The sequence below is a fragment of the Chiloscyllium plagiosum genome, unplaced genomic scaffold (genome assembly GCF_037043375.1).
Source record: "Chiloscyllium plagiosum isolate Xiang-an unplaced genomic scaffold, Cpla_swu_hap1 HiC_scaffold_39, whole genome shotgun sequence".
NCBI classification, from domain to species: domain Eukaryota; kingdom Metazoa; phylum Chordata; class Chondrichthyes; order Orectolobiformes; family Hemiscylliidae; genus Chiloscyllium; species Chiloscyllium plagiosum.
Window position 1 is genome coordinate 11,519,367 of NW_028270177.1, and position 14,044 is coordinate 11,533,410.

Genomic DNA, 14,044 nt, shown 5'->3' on the forward strand with positions numbered 1-14,044 from the left:
TCTTCACAGCCAGCAGAGAAAGGAAATCGATCTACAACCTGTCTGGGCTGGATTCTGTTGACCCCAAATCACTATCACAACTGAATTCTTTCACGTAAACCCTGCAGAAAATCTTCTCAGTAAACTCACACTGCAAACCTAACAGAGAATGTCAGCTCAATGGATTCACTTTAAAAAAATGTGTGGCTTTGCCAAACTCCTGTCACCTTCATCTGTGATAAATAAAAGTTTGAGGACTGAGTCAACCTGAGGTACTGTGTTGGGAGACAGTGCCAATAAAGTCCACGCAGATTGATTGGAGTTGCGCTATTCTGCTTTGTAAACAGGATTCAATTACTGTACAAACTTTATGGACACAGGTGTGATGGTTTTACTTTAGGTAAACCAAATTCTATTCAGTAATACAAAATTCCAAAACTAACAGTGTTGGGACAAGTCCCGTTGCCCTGAATCGCTGATTTTGGTGGATTTTAAAAAAAAGGGCAAGACACACCCAAGTTACAGTTGTGCTCTAACACGTGATTAACAGCTTGGGCCAAAAACATCTCAGATTTTAATGGCATGCTGTTTATCATGGAGCGGTGTGACCTGTTTCCCTTCAAATTGTCTACATTAGCTTTTCTAAAACAGGGCATATTTCAGATTATAACGCAAACACAGACCTTCTCAGTAAGACAAATGGCAGACACCGTGCAGTAGCTGTCAGGTGCTATACCCAGTTCAATGTGCAGTGCTACCTTTTGAGGCGGGGGGGGGGGTAGTTTAGTTGGAGGAGTATTGAACTGTGACAATAATACTGTATATTCATGTGAAATAGCCCCCTCCCTCAAAGCAGCACTGTATGAACTTTGAGCTGGTGTCTCAGTACACATTTAGTCACACAGTACTGTACCACTGCAATTCAGGTCACTTAGGCTCAGGAAGAGGCCATTCAACCCCTTGACCCTGTCAAACTAGATAATGATTGATCTTTATCTTAATTCCACCTACTTATTCTGTAACCCTTAAAACCCTTAGATAATGGAAATATAGTAATATCAATTATTGACTTTCTCAATTGACCTTCAGATGTAGCAGTGCATTGGAAGAGAAATGCTTTGGTTTTTACAATCCCCCTTGTATGGAGAAATGCTTTCTGACAATACCCTGAAATGTCTTGTTCTCATTCTGAGCCGATTTCTTGTGATTCTAGACTGTCCCACCATAAGAAATAGATTCTTTCCATCTGCCCTATCCACTCCTATAACCACCTTGAACATCTCAATTGGATTATCCTGTAATTTACTAAATTCATGGGAATTCATGCCTAGGCAACTCAACCTGGCCTCACTTGTAGGCTTTTTAGCTTTGGTATTATTCTGTGCTTTGCACTCTTCTGAAGATCTTACATCTTTCCTGAAATGTGATATCGTGAGCTGAATATTGTGTTACAACCTCCAACACGCTGTCAAAGAGTCATAGAGATGTACAGCATGAAAACAAACCGTTTGGTCCAACCCGTCCATGCCGACCAGATATCCCAACCCAATCTAGTCCCAACTGCTAGCACCCAGCCCATATCCCTCCAAACCCTTCCTATTCATATACCCATCCAAATGCCTCTTCAATGGTGCAATTGTACCAGCCTCCACCACATCCTCTGGCAGCTCATTCCATACACGTACCACCCTCTGCATGAAAAAGTTGCCCCTTAGGTCTCTCTTATATGTTTCCCCTCTCACCCTAAACCTATGTCCTCTAGTTCTGGACTCTCCGACCACAGGGAAAAATCTTTGCCTATTTACCCTATCCATGCCCCTCATAATTTTGTAAACCTCTATAAGGTCACCCCTCAGCCTCCAACGCTCCAGGGAAAACAGCCTCAGCCTGTTCAGCCTCTCCCTATAGCTCAAAACCTCCAACCCTGGCAACATCCTTGTAAATCTTTTCTGAACCCTTTCAAGTCCTGTATAGCTGCAACATGAGTTCCCAACTCCTGCACTCAATATTCTGATCAATAAAGGAAAGCATACCAAACGCCTTATTCACTATCCTATCTACCCGTGACTCCACTTTCAAGGAGCTATCCACCTGCACTCCAAGGTCTCTTTGTTCAGCAACACACCCTAGGACCTTACCATTAAGTGTATAAGTCCTGCTAAGATTTGCTTTCCAAAAATGCAGCACTTCACATTTATCTGAATTAAACTCCATCTGCCACTTCTCAGCCCATTGGCCCATCTGGTCCAGATCCTGTTGTAATCTGAAGTAACCCTCTTCGCTGTCCACTACACCTCCAATTTTGGTGTCATCTGCAAACTTACTAACTGTACCTCTTATGCTCGCATCCAAATCATTTATGTAAATGACAAAAAGTAGAGGGCCCAGCACCAATTGTTGTGGCACTCCACTGGTCACAGGCCTCCATTCTGAAAAACAACACTCCACCATCACCCTCTGTCTTCTACCTTTGAGCCAGTTCTGTATCCAAATGACTAGTTCTCCCTGTATTCCATGAGATCTAACCTTGCTAATCAGTCTTCCATGGGTAACCTTGTCGAACGCCTTACTGAAGTCCGTATAGATCACATCTACTGCTCTGCCCTCATCAATCCACTTTGTTACTTCTTCAAAAAACTCGATCAAGTTTGTGAGACATGATTTCCCATGCACAAAGCCATGTTGACTATCCCTAATCAGTCCTTGCCTTTCCAAATATATATACATCCTGTCCCTCAGGATTCCCTCCAACAACTTGCCCACCACTGACGTCAGGCTCACTGGTCTACAGTTCCCTGGCTTGTCCTTACCACCTTTCTTAAACAGTGGCACCACGTTTGCCAACCTCCAGTCTTCTGGCACCTCACCTGTGACTATCGATGATACAAATATCTCAGCAAGAGGCCCAGCAATCACTTCTCTTGCTTCCCAGAGTTCTAGGATACACCTGATCAGGTCCTGGGGATTTATCCATCTTTACCCGTTTCAAGACATCCAGCACTTCCTCCTCTGTAATATGGACATTTTGCAAGGTGTCACCATTTATTTCCCTACAGTCTATATATCTTCCATATCCTTTTCCACAGTAAATACTGATGCAAAATACTCATTTAGTATCTCCCCCATTTTCAGCAGCTCCACACAAAGGCCACCTTGCTGATCTTTGAGGGGTTCTATTCTCTCCCTAGTTACCTGTTTATCCTTAATATATTTGTAAAAACCCTTTGGATTCTCCTTAATTCTATTTGCCAAAGCTATCTCATGTCCCCTTTTTGCACTCCTGATTTCCCTCTTAAGTATACTCCTACTTCCTTTCTAAGGATTTACTCGATCTATCCTGTCTGTACCTGACATATGCTTCCTTCTTTTTCTTAACCAAACCCTCAATTTCTTTAGTCATCCAGCATTCCCTGTACCTACCAGCCTTTCCTTTCACCCTGACAGGAATATAGTTTCTCTGGATTCTTGTTATCTAATTTCTGAAGGCTTCCTATTTTCCAGCCATCCCTTTACCTGCGATCTGCCTCCAATCAGCTTTCGAAAGTTCTTGCCTAATACCACCAAAAGTCTTTCAGAACATTTGAGATAGAGGCCCACTGTCCAAAGGTTTTTGAAAATTAACTTTGTACCTCTCCGCTGGATTATATTGGTTTCTGTACTCAGACATCTATATCTCTCTGCTCAGTCATAGATCTGGGATTCTCACTGATTGGCATCTGGAGCCAAATCTCATAGGTCCATGCCCCTACATATAATTTAATCGGTTACTGTTTTACATTGGGCTATAGCCACCACAGTGTGCATCACTTGGTATTGGAGGAGTTCTGCTCCCCATGGAAACAAGCCACAATATCACTCAGCATTATCTGGAGATGAAAGAACAAGAGGGAAGAAGGTTGGTTTAAACTGTGCATTGTGCACATTACTGGATGTGTATATGGGAGGGTGGTCATTAAAATGAAGTATGCTGGTGTTGAAACAATTTCCATCTTAGGCAAAAGCATTCAGCATTAGCTATGTTAGCAAACGTTTTGTTCTTTTGGAAGTTACATGGGCCTAGCGCTGGATTTTGATGTTAGTCAATAGACAAAGCAGATGACATAGAGTCCGCTGTCTGCTTTCATCTCTCCCAATGACTTTAATGGAAGCAAAATCAGAGAGATGAGCTGTTGTCAAGTGTTGCAGCGTCTTAATGTCAGGGGCCTAATAATCCAGCGATCCAGGAAAATGCTTTCTGGGCATGGGTTCAAATCTTACCATGTACAGCTGGTGGAATTCAATTCAATTTAAAAAAAATTCGAGTTTAAAACTAGTCCGTGACTATGAAAGTATCATCAACTGGTGTATTGTAGGGCAGGAATTACACTGTTGTTATTGGATCTGACTGACATGTAATCTGACTGACATGACTGACAGGTAATATAGTTGATTCTGAAATGGCCATGCAAACTGTTCAGGTAAATGGACAATTAAGGATGGGTAACAAATGCTGACTGAGCCAGTAAAACCTAGACCCCATGAAATGGGAAAAGAATGCATGTTGTTCTGCACCATCATAACTTGTCAAGACCTACCCCACTAAATGTTTGCTGCTTAGTCAACCACACACAGCAGAAGCAAGCATTTGAGATAAAATCATTAAACTGAGAACGCAAAGGGACGAAGCTGGGAGTGTCCTGTTCTTTTCAGATCATTGGGCAGTAAACTTTACTGACTAATCCCTGAGGGGAAACAGCAACCAGTTTGACATTGAACTGAAAATGTTAGTAACTGGCTTAAAGATAAATCATAACAAATTGACCTAACCTCGTTGGACAAATAAACTGCCCTGTCCCACAACAAAATACAATCCACAGGAAATTGCCTTCAAAGGATGAGAATTATTCAACAGTACAGGTGCTTAAACAATGAACTTTCGTCAGTTTTATGCATTTATACAGTGTAGTCTCTCACCAAAGAAATTTATTTTAACCACTTTTCTCCCAGCTACAGGGGACATTGGGTTCCTGAGAAAAAGAAATTTAAAGATACAAAGAAATATGTTTATTTTCAGTTTTCAATCTTGTTTTCAATCAAGTTCAGGAGAGAGCCCTTTATCGACGTGTAAAGCATTTCACAATAGACCATTCTTGAAAATAATGTCGTGATGTCAGGAGGTTGAACTATACACGACTACAAGACCATAATAAAGAGGAAAGTAGACTTATCTAGCCCTCAAGCCTGCTTCTCCATTCATGGCTGATCCGAAATTCCTCACATTCACTTTCCTGCCCTTTCCCCATAACCCTTGATTTCCTCACTGATCAAGAATCTATCTCAGCCCTAAATATACACAAGAACTCTGTCCCACAGCAAAGCGTTCCAAAGACAAAGTTCAAGTACTCGCTTAAGGTATCAATAATGCACTAAATAAAATGTCCAACATCTACATTTTCCATGGACATGTCAAAATCCTGAGGAAATACATCTGACTGGGATTGGAGTGAAGAAACTGAGGTCTATGCAATATCAGTAAAGGAATGTCAAGTGCACCTACAATCCAGTCCCACTGCACTTCCATTGCCGTTACTTGCTATCATTTAATGGTCTTAAATTCAGCTGTGTTTCAGTTACTGGATTTGGGAAGCTGTTAGACAGCGTTTTGTGACCTTCCCGCTTACATTGAAGGATTCCACCATTACTTTTGATTTGGAGATGCCGGTGTTGGACTGAAATGTACAAAGTGAAAAATCACACAACACCAGCTTATAGTCCAACAGGTTTAATTGGAAGAACTAGCTTTCAGAGCATGACTCCTACATCAGGTAGTTGTGCAGCCACCTGATGAAGGAGCAGTTCTCCGAAAGCTAGTGCTTCCAATTAAACCTGTTGGACTATAGCCTTGTGTTGTGTGATTTTTAACCATTACTTTTGACTCCTTGTTAGCTGACTGCCTGGTTTGCTCCTTTCAAAGTGTCCTTCACTTTAAGCTCTCTCCCCAATGCTGAATGCATCTATTTTCAATGTACCCTCAGATTTGGTATCAGTTGCTTCTGCTCCTCAATGGAAAATGTAAAAGATGTGCCTTCCCATCTACCATGGGGTGTTATACCACGTTAAAGGTGCTACGTAATTTCAAGTTGTTTTTTGTTGTTATTACACACCTGAAAGAGTTGTGGAAATGTAAGATGCTGTTGACAGGTTCAAGATTCCCTTCTTCGACACAGAGAAACTCTAACATTCAGGGAATTGAAACAAGTGCTCCTGCTGTATATGTGGAGATGTGAAGGCATCATTTCATTACCTTTACACAATCATAGAATCCCTATAGTTGGGAAGCAGGCCATTTGGCCTATCGAGTACAAACCAACCATCAGAAGAATATCCCACCCAGACTCATCACCCCCATTCTATCCCTGTAACCCGGCCTTTCCTATGGCTAATCCACTTAGCCTACACATCCCTGGACACTATGGGCAATTTAGCATGGCCAATCCATCTTTTCTACACATCTTTGGACTGTCAGTGGAAAACAGGGCACCCGAAGGAAGCCCACATGGACATGGGGAGAATGTGTAATTTCCACACAGGCAGTCATCTGAGGGTGGAATCAAACCCAGGTCCCCAGTGCTGAGAGTCAGCAGTGCTAACCACTGAGTCACCGTGTAACATAAACAATGCACAGTGGCAATTTAAAACTAACCTAGTCATAGAGTCACAGAGTTGCACAGCACAGAAACAGACCTTTCAGTCCAATTCCTCCAAGCTGACTCCATATTCTAAATTAATTTTGCCCCATTTGCCAACATTTGGCCCATTTCCATCGAAACATTTCCTATTCATATATCCATCCAGATGCCTTTTAAATGTTGTCGTACCAGCCTCCACCACTTTCTCTGGCAGCTCGTTCCATACAGTCACCCCCCTCTGCATGAAAAAGTCGCCCCTGAGGTCCATTTTAAAACTTTCTCCTCTCACCATAACCCTAAGCCCTCAAGTTTTTGACTCCCCTACCCCTGGGAAAAGACTTTGATTATTCAGCTTATCCATGCCCCTCATGATTTTATAAATCTCTATGAGGTCACCCCTCAGCCTCTGACACTTCAGGGGTATAGCCCCAGTGTACTCAGCCTCTCCCCTCTAGCTAGTCTTTGAGATATTGCTAGGGTCAGGTACAGGTTTAGTTCTATCTTACCCCCTCACTGCACTCTTCCCACCCAAAGGCACTCCCGCTCCCAAATCTCATTCTACGCTGAATTGGATGAATTTTAATATTGGTTGATCTGTAGGATCAACATATCATCTTCTCTTGGAGGATGCTGTGCAAATTAATTTTTACAAATGAGTCTCTATCAATATATTGTCCAGTGACTGAGGAGTGTGAGGGAAAGGGAAATACATTGATCTTGCCCAACAGACACTGGAAAAAGGTAAAATGACTCAGCGTAAGAGTTGGTGCATTGGAGTCTTTGATTTCAAGCAGTATCATGGCTTTTGTGGGGTAAGTCCTTTCCTGACTGTCCATACTCCTGACATCTGTGTCAGTTATTCTTATATCCAGAAGTGCTCTTACACACAACCTTACCCCATCACCAAACCACCTGTGGTATCTTTTCATTTATTAACCACCACTGTCAATAAACCACCTGTGTTTTCCAATTGATTAATTTGTATGCAAATATGCAGGACCTCAGAAGTAAGGGAGAGATGGGGAGAGGGCAAATGTCTGTGTTAGTATCTAATTCAGTTCATTCCATGCCAAATATCTCAGAGTTAAAAGAAATAAGTTCCACAGCTGCTGTGAACTAATTAGCTAATTGCATTGAGATGCATATGGTGCCGGGTTAGTGTCTCTAGTCCTGGTCTGAGAGATCCATGTTCAAGACCCACCTGCTCCAGAGGAGCGCAACAACATTGCTGAACAAATTGATTGGAAAAATAAGTACTAGTTCTTCATTATTTGGGTCAAATTTAAGACTTTTGCTTAGGGACCATATAAAACGAGCCAACTGTGTATGACTTAGCACTCGAGTGCAGCTTACAATAGGAATAGGTGTTTTAAGGAGTTAGGGAGTACAACTCACAATGAAGTTCTGGAGTCCTCACTCGGGCACTCTGCAGCCTTCTAGAATCAATATTGAGTTAGAGCCTGAGCACCTTCTCCCAAGTCCTTATTCCAAATCCCACACACCTGACCTTGACATCACATGGACTGCTGCCACAAACAGCCCATTGTCAGCCAAGAAATGGTTCCTACTCTGCTGCATATTTGGACAATATTTGGTAAGTGACTAGGATTTACTCTATTCCTAAGGTTCAACACAGTATTGCAATTAGTGGTAAAACTAATAAATTATATTAAGATGCATGGAGGGCTTTTGTGGTTGTGTCCCTACCTCTGGACCAAGAGACCTGGATCAAGTCTCACCTGCTCCAGAGTTGTGCAATAACATCACTGAGCATGCTGATTAGAAAAATAGATTATTAAGATGCATATAGAGATCTTATGGTGCAGTGGTAATGTCCCTACCTCTGAACCAAGAGGCCTGCATTCAAGTTCCAAATGCTCCAGAGCGTGTTATAACATTGAACAGGTTGATTGATGTAGCTAAAGAGGAAGAGTCAGCCAGAAGGCTGGGGGGCTTGTGTTGTATAGTTAGGTGAAATAAAACTCTCACGAGAAAATGTATGCCAGTACTGTCAGAAAGCAGCTCACTTTGAGTGAACAACAATCTGAAGCCTGAGGCAACATTGAATGTCACTTGGACCACACAGATACTGTGAAACCAGCCCTTCTTCAACACATTTACCTTTCCTGTTGTCATCAGCCTTACAAAGGCGCAAGGACCGAGACTGTAATTTGGAGCAGCTTTGACAGAACAACTTGCACTTATCTAGCACCTTTCACAAGTTCAGGGCATCCCAATGTATATTGTAGTGACTTACATCTGAAAGGTGGTCACTGTGGTGATGTAGGAAAGGTGGGAGCAGCTGGTTGATACACAGTAAGACGCATGTGATAAATGACCAGATTGCCACTTCTGATGGTGCTGATTGTGGAATTATTATTGACCAGCGCACCAGGGATAGCTCCTTCCATTCTTCAAAATACTGCCACAGGATCTTTTACACCCACCTGAAAGTCTCGGTTTAACATCGCAATAGCACCTCTGACTGTGCGGAGAAACAAGGGAGGCCATTCAGCCCCCCTTGAGCCTGCTCTGCCATTCAATGAGACGGTGGTTGGTACGTCTGCTTTTTTTGCACAAAATCACTTGTTAACTTTGTTTCCGAATGATTTATCAATCTTGCACCTAAAATTTTAAAAAGTACAAAGTTAGCCAAGCATTGTTTGTCATTGATGATAGAGATTAAAATTTCTACAACTCTTTTTGTGTGGAAATGTTTCCCAACTTCATCCCCTCAGTCATATCCCACACTGGGAGTATTAGCCTAGACTTTGTGATGAAGATTTTGGCAAAGGATTATAAACCCACAACTTTGCCACACACCCTCCCCCCCACCCCCAACCTCTGACCCACAATGGACACCTACAGGTGAGAGGAGATGCAGATTTCTGTGAAATTGGACACATTATGCTGAAGCATGACGGTGAGCATAAAGCTTCATTCTAATTTGTGATCTTAGCATGGGAAAATTATTCATGAGGAGCTGGCGCTCAATGAGCATTTGTTTTTAAACTGGTGCTGTTTTATTTTTTTTTCTGGGAAAAGAAAACGTCAGAGGCCTGGGGTGCCTGGGAAGCAAATGTATTGCATCTGGTCCTCATTGAGAGGGCACTCAGTGTACGAGTTCACTTTCTCACCGATACTCATAGAATCAGCTCAATGAAAGGGCGAAGTGTGAAAGCATTTCTGCACAAAAAGCTTTAAAAGGCTTGGCTGCTTTTTTTTCCCCCTCCCTCTCTATTCAAGTTTGTTCGTGTATCCCTGCCTCCCCCAACACCCCCCCTCACTCTCCACTCCCCCCACCACCCCCCCTCCACTCCCACCTTCCCACCACTCCTTTCCAAACACTCCAGTCAGGCAAAGGCTACAACAGTTGCTTGAGGCTGAAAGAGCTTCCTGATGGGAAGAGGATGGCCTTTTGACCTGCAGGACCCAACTAATTTTCTTCCCCCTCTGCTTGCGTTGAGAAATGGCTTCCAAGAAATAAGTCACTCACCTTCTCTTCTTTTGTTTTTGTGAACAGAGAGGACTCTGAGATCCACTGAACTTACAGAGTCTGAAAGACAGAGAGAGAGAGAGAGAGAGAGACAGAAGTGAAAGAAGACCAGGCACAGAGTGCTGAGGCTTTCAGGACCTGCTGCCAGAATGCTAATTTGCCAGCACCTGTCAATAAGAGGTGGCTGTGACACACACACAAGAGGAAATGAGCACTCCCTAAGGCAAGGACAGTGTGGGCTGGGGGAGGTGAGCATTTGAAGGTGTGGAGGATATTCTTCCTGCCTGCTTCCAAGGTGTTGACAGTCCTTCGAGAGGCCACACATACCTGCAGCATGCATTAGCTCTCAGCCAACAAAAAAAACAAGCAACATACACGCAGGAAGGTCAGCACAAATCCTGCCCGGCCTCTTAGATGTGGAGGTGCTGGTGTTGGACTGGGGTGGACGACGTTAAAAATCACACAACACCAGGCTATATAGTCCAACTGGACTGTAACCTGGCGTAGTGTGATTTTTAACTTTGTCGGCCTCTTAGAGGCATTTTCCCCCTGTCTCATCTCAAACTGCAGTCCGTGGATTACTTTTTGAAAGGTTAAAAATCACATTACACTAGGTTACAGTCCAATGGGTTTATTTGGAAGCACTAGCTTTCAGAGCACTGCTCCTTCGTCAGGTAACTAATGGGACAGGATCATAAGACTCAGAATTTATCGCAAAAGATGCAATTAAAGTGATATGTTGAACAAACCTAGATTGCTGTTAAGTCTTTCATCTTTTAGAATGGGTTGCAGGTTTCGGTTCATTAATATGTAAATCCCAGAACTTCTTTTAAGTCACATTCTCAAGACAACATAATGTTTTATGAAAGGCGGTCACTGTTGCAGGGTAATGCACCAATTTGTGTTCAGCAAGCTTCCGCAAGAAGCAAAGCGAGATTGACAGGACAGTCCATTTTGTCAGTTTGGTTGTGGGAAAATCAAGCCATTAGAATCAGAATTGGTCATACAGCACAGAATCAGACCCTTTGGTCCAACCAGCCTATGCCCAACGTAATGCCAAATTAAACTAGTCTCACTGCCTACACTTGACTCATTTTCTTCCAAACCTTTCCTATTCATGAATTTATCTAAATGTCTTTTAAACATTGTATCCACATCCGACCAATTCCTCTGAAAGCTCATTCCACACATGAACAATTCTGTGTAAAAGTATTGTCCCTTGTCTTTAAACCTTTCTCCCCTCAGCTTAAAAATAATGCCCCTACTCTTGAAATTTCCCCATCCTAGGGAAAAGACACCTGCCATTCACCTTATCTACTCTCGATCATCAGCAAAGTGATGGGCAGAGGTCATCAACACTGCTATCAATCAGCATCTGCTCAGCAGTAATCTGTTCAGTGGCGCCCAGTTTGGGTTCTGCCAGGGCCACTCAGCTCCTGGCCTCATTACAGCCTTGGTCGGACTAAAAAGGTTACAGTGCAGGAAAGGGCCATTCAGCCCATTGTGTCTGCACAGGCCTATTTGAATTCTATTTTCCAGCATCTGGTCCATAGCCTTGCAGGTTTTCAGGTGCAGATCAGGTCTGTGTGTGGAATGAACCACCAGGGATGTGGTGGATGCAGGTGCAGTTACAACATTTAAAAGGCAAGTGGATAAGTACATGGATAGGAAGTATTTAGAGGGATATGGACCAAGCGCAGGCAGGTAAGACTAGTTTAGCTTTGGATTAAGGACAGCATGGACTGGTTAGACTGAATGGTCTGTTTCCACACTGTATGAGTCTATGACTCCACATCAGATTAATCTCTCTGTCTCCTAATGGGTGAACGCAGAATCTTTTGGCCCTGAGTGGGCAGCTGTGTTTAACCTTTCATCTGATGGACTGCATTCCCTTGGGACTGCACTGGGGAGTGTGAGCTCAGATCTAGAGGCTCTAGAAAGGGACCTGAGAACAGTAAGTGCTGACTCAGCAACATCATAGCCTGGTTGAGCATGGGATTAGATTAGATTACTTACAGTGTGGAAACAAGCCCTTCGGCCCAACAAGTCCACCCCACCCAGACCCATTCCCCTACACTTACCTCTTCACCTAACACTATGGGCAATTTAGCATGGCCAATTCACCTGACCTGCACATTTTTGGATTGTGGGAGGAAACCGGAGCACCCGGAGGAAACCCATGCAGACAAAGTTAAAAATCACACTACGCCAGATTACAGTCCAGTTGGACTATATAGCCTGAGATCCACTGAACTTACAGAGTCTGAGAGACAGACAGACAGAGAGAGAGAGAGAGACAGAAGTGGGTTCAAGGTTCTTCATCCACATAATCATTCCTCATGTGACTGTCAGCATGGAAATTATGGATGGACCATCACAATATTGCCCGTGCAAGAGAGGAGGAGCTGTCTCCAGCAGCTTTGTCTTTGATTATATCCTCCCTAGTCCTGTGGACATTATGGTCATCTGTCTTCACCTGCACGTCCTCCCACCCCATATTGTTACCCTGACTCACAATTAGTCAGGCATAAAACCTTTGAATTTCCTGCTGTGTATCACAGTGGACAGTTCAAGCCATATGATTGCTAATTCTGAACACAGTCTATGTTCCTGTGTTGCCGGGAAGTGAGTGTCTATCAATAGTTGTGAACATGTACATGGACATAAAGGGACGAGAGTGGCAGACTTAGTGGTGATGCCTCACGCAGTGGAGTTGCCTGTTACTTGAAGCTGTACTCTATGGGAGCAGGTTCCTTTAGGAATGATTGTAATGAGGTCAGCCAAATGGACCTCATAGAATGTGAGGTCCCTGATTGAGGCTGTTAGTCTGGTCCAATCAGGGATCCCTGGCTGATAGATAAAAAGGGTAACATTCTGGTACCTGACTCTGTATGAGTCAGTGCTATAGTCAAGGACTGTTCATGTGTAAGTAAAGGGGGACTTGGTGACGGGATACTGACCTCTGGGGAGTTACTTCAACATTGTCATCGTATTTTAAATTGTTGGGGTAAAATTAAAATAAATTTAAAGGGTTACATTGGGATTGAGCTGTAGTCTACATAGGCATCAGTCTTCATGGTGGAGTTGGTAATGTAAAACTGGAGGGTGAAAACTCAACAAACACAGGCTACAATGAACTACCTTAGCCAGTATGGGAATTGAACCCATGCTGTTAGGTTTATTCGACAGCATTCTGTAGTGAACTGGACCCACATAAAATAACAGGGTAGGATCAGGGAAATAGGACTAATTGGAAAGGATCAACCAAAGAACTAACACAGGTAAGATCAATAGCATGGCCTCCTTCTGTGGTGGCATATTCTGTTACTATGAAATGTTTTGGTGAACCTATTTCCTTTTCTCAAATATTGTGTTGGCATGGTGGCTCAGTGGTTAACACCAGGGAACCGGGTTTGATTCCAGTCTTCGGCGACTGTCAGTACACAGTTTGCATGTTCTCCCCATGTCTTTGTGGGTTTCCTCCCACAGTCCTAAGATGTGCAGGTTAGGTGAATTGATCATGCCATATTGCCCATAGTCTCCAGGGATTTGCACTTCAGATGGGTTAGCCATGGAAAATGCAGCGTCACAGGGATGGTGTAAGTCTGGGTGGGATGCTATTCGGAGGGTCAGTGTGGACTCAATGGGCCGAGTAGACTGCTTCCACACTGTAAGGATTCAATGATCGTGTTAAAGAAAATAAACACCCAATGTAATCTCTGAGCCACCTTGATTATGTAAGGTATGGGTTAGGTGCAGAGTCAACCTTTCTCTCCAATGTCCCATTTAATACTCAGAGCAGATAGGGGCAGGAGTAGATCAAGATTAGAGTGGTGCTGGAAAAGCATAGCAGGTCAGGCAACATCCGAGGAGCAGGAAAATCAATGTTTTGGGCAAAAGC

General features: G+C 43.3%; 1 long non-coding RNA gene across 1 annotated transcript in view; it reads right to left on the reverse strand.

Annotated features, from left to right (window-relative positions):
• Window positions 1-10,270, reverse strand: part of LOC122540816 (uncharacterized) — a 55,136-nt gene extending 44,866 nt beyond the window's left edge. The window contains exons 1-2 of the long non-coding RNA XR_015753807.1: window positions 10,144-10,270; window positions 9,095-9,272 (exon numbers count right to left, since the gene is read on the reverse strand). This is a non-coding gene — a long non-coding RNA (uncharacterized LOC122540816). The remainder of the gene's footprint in view (window positions 1-9,094; window positions 9,273-10,143) is intronic.
• Window positions 10,271-14,044: the final 3,774 nt, after the last annotated feature.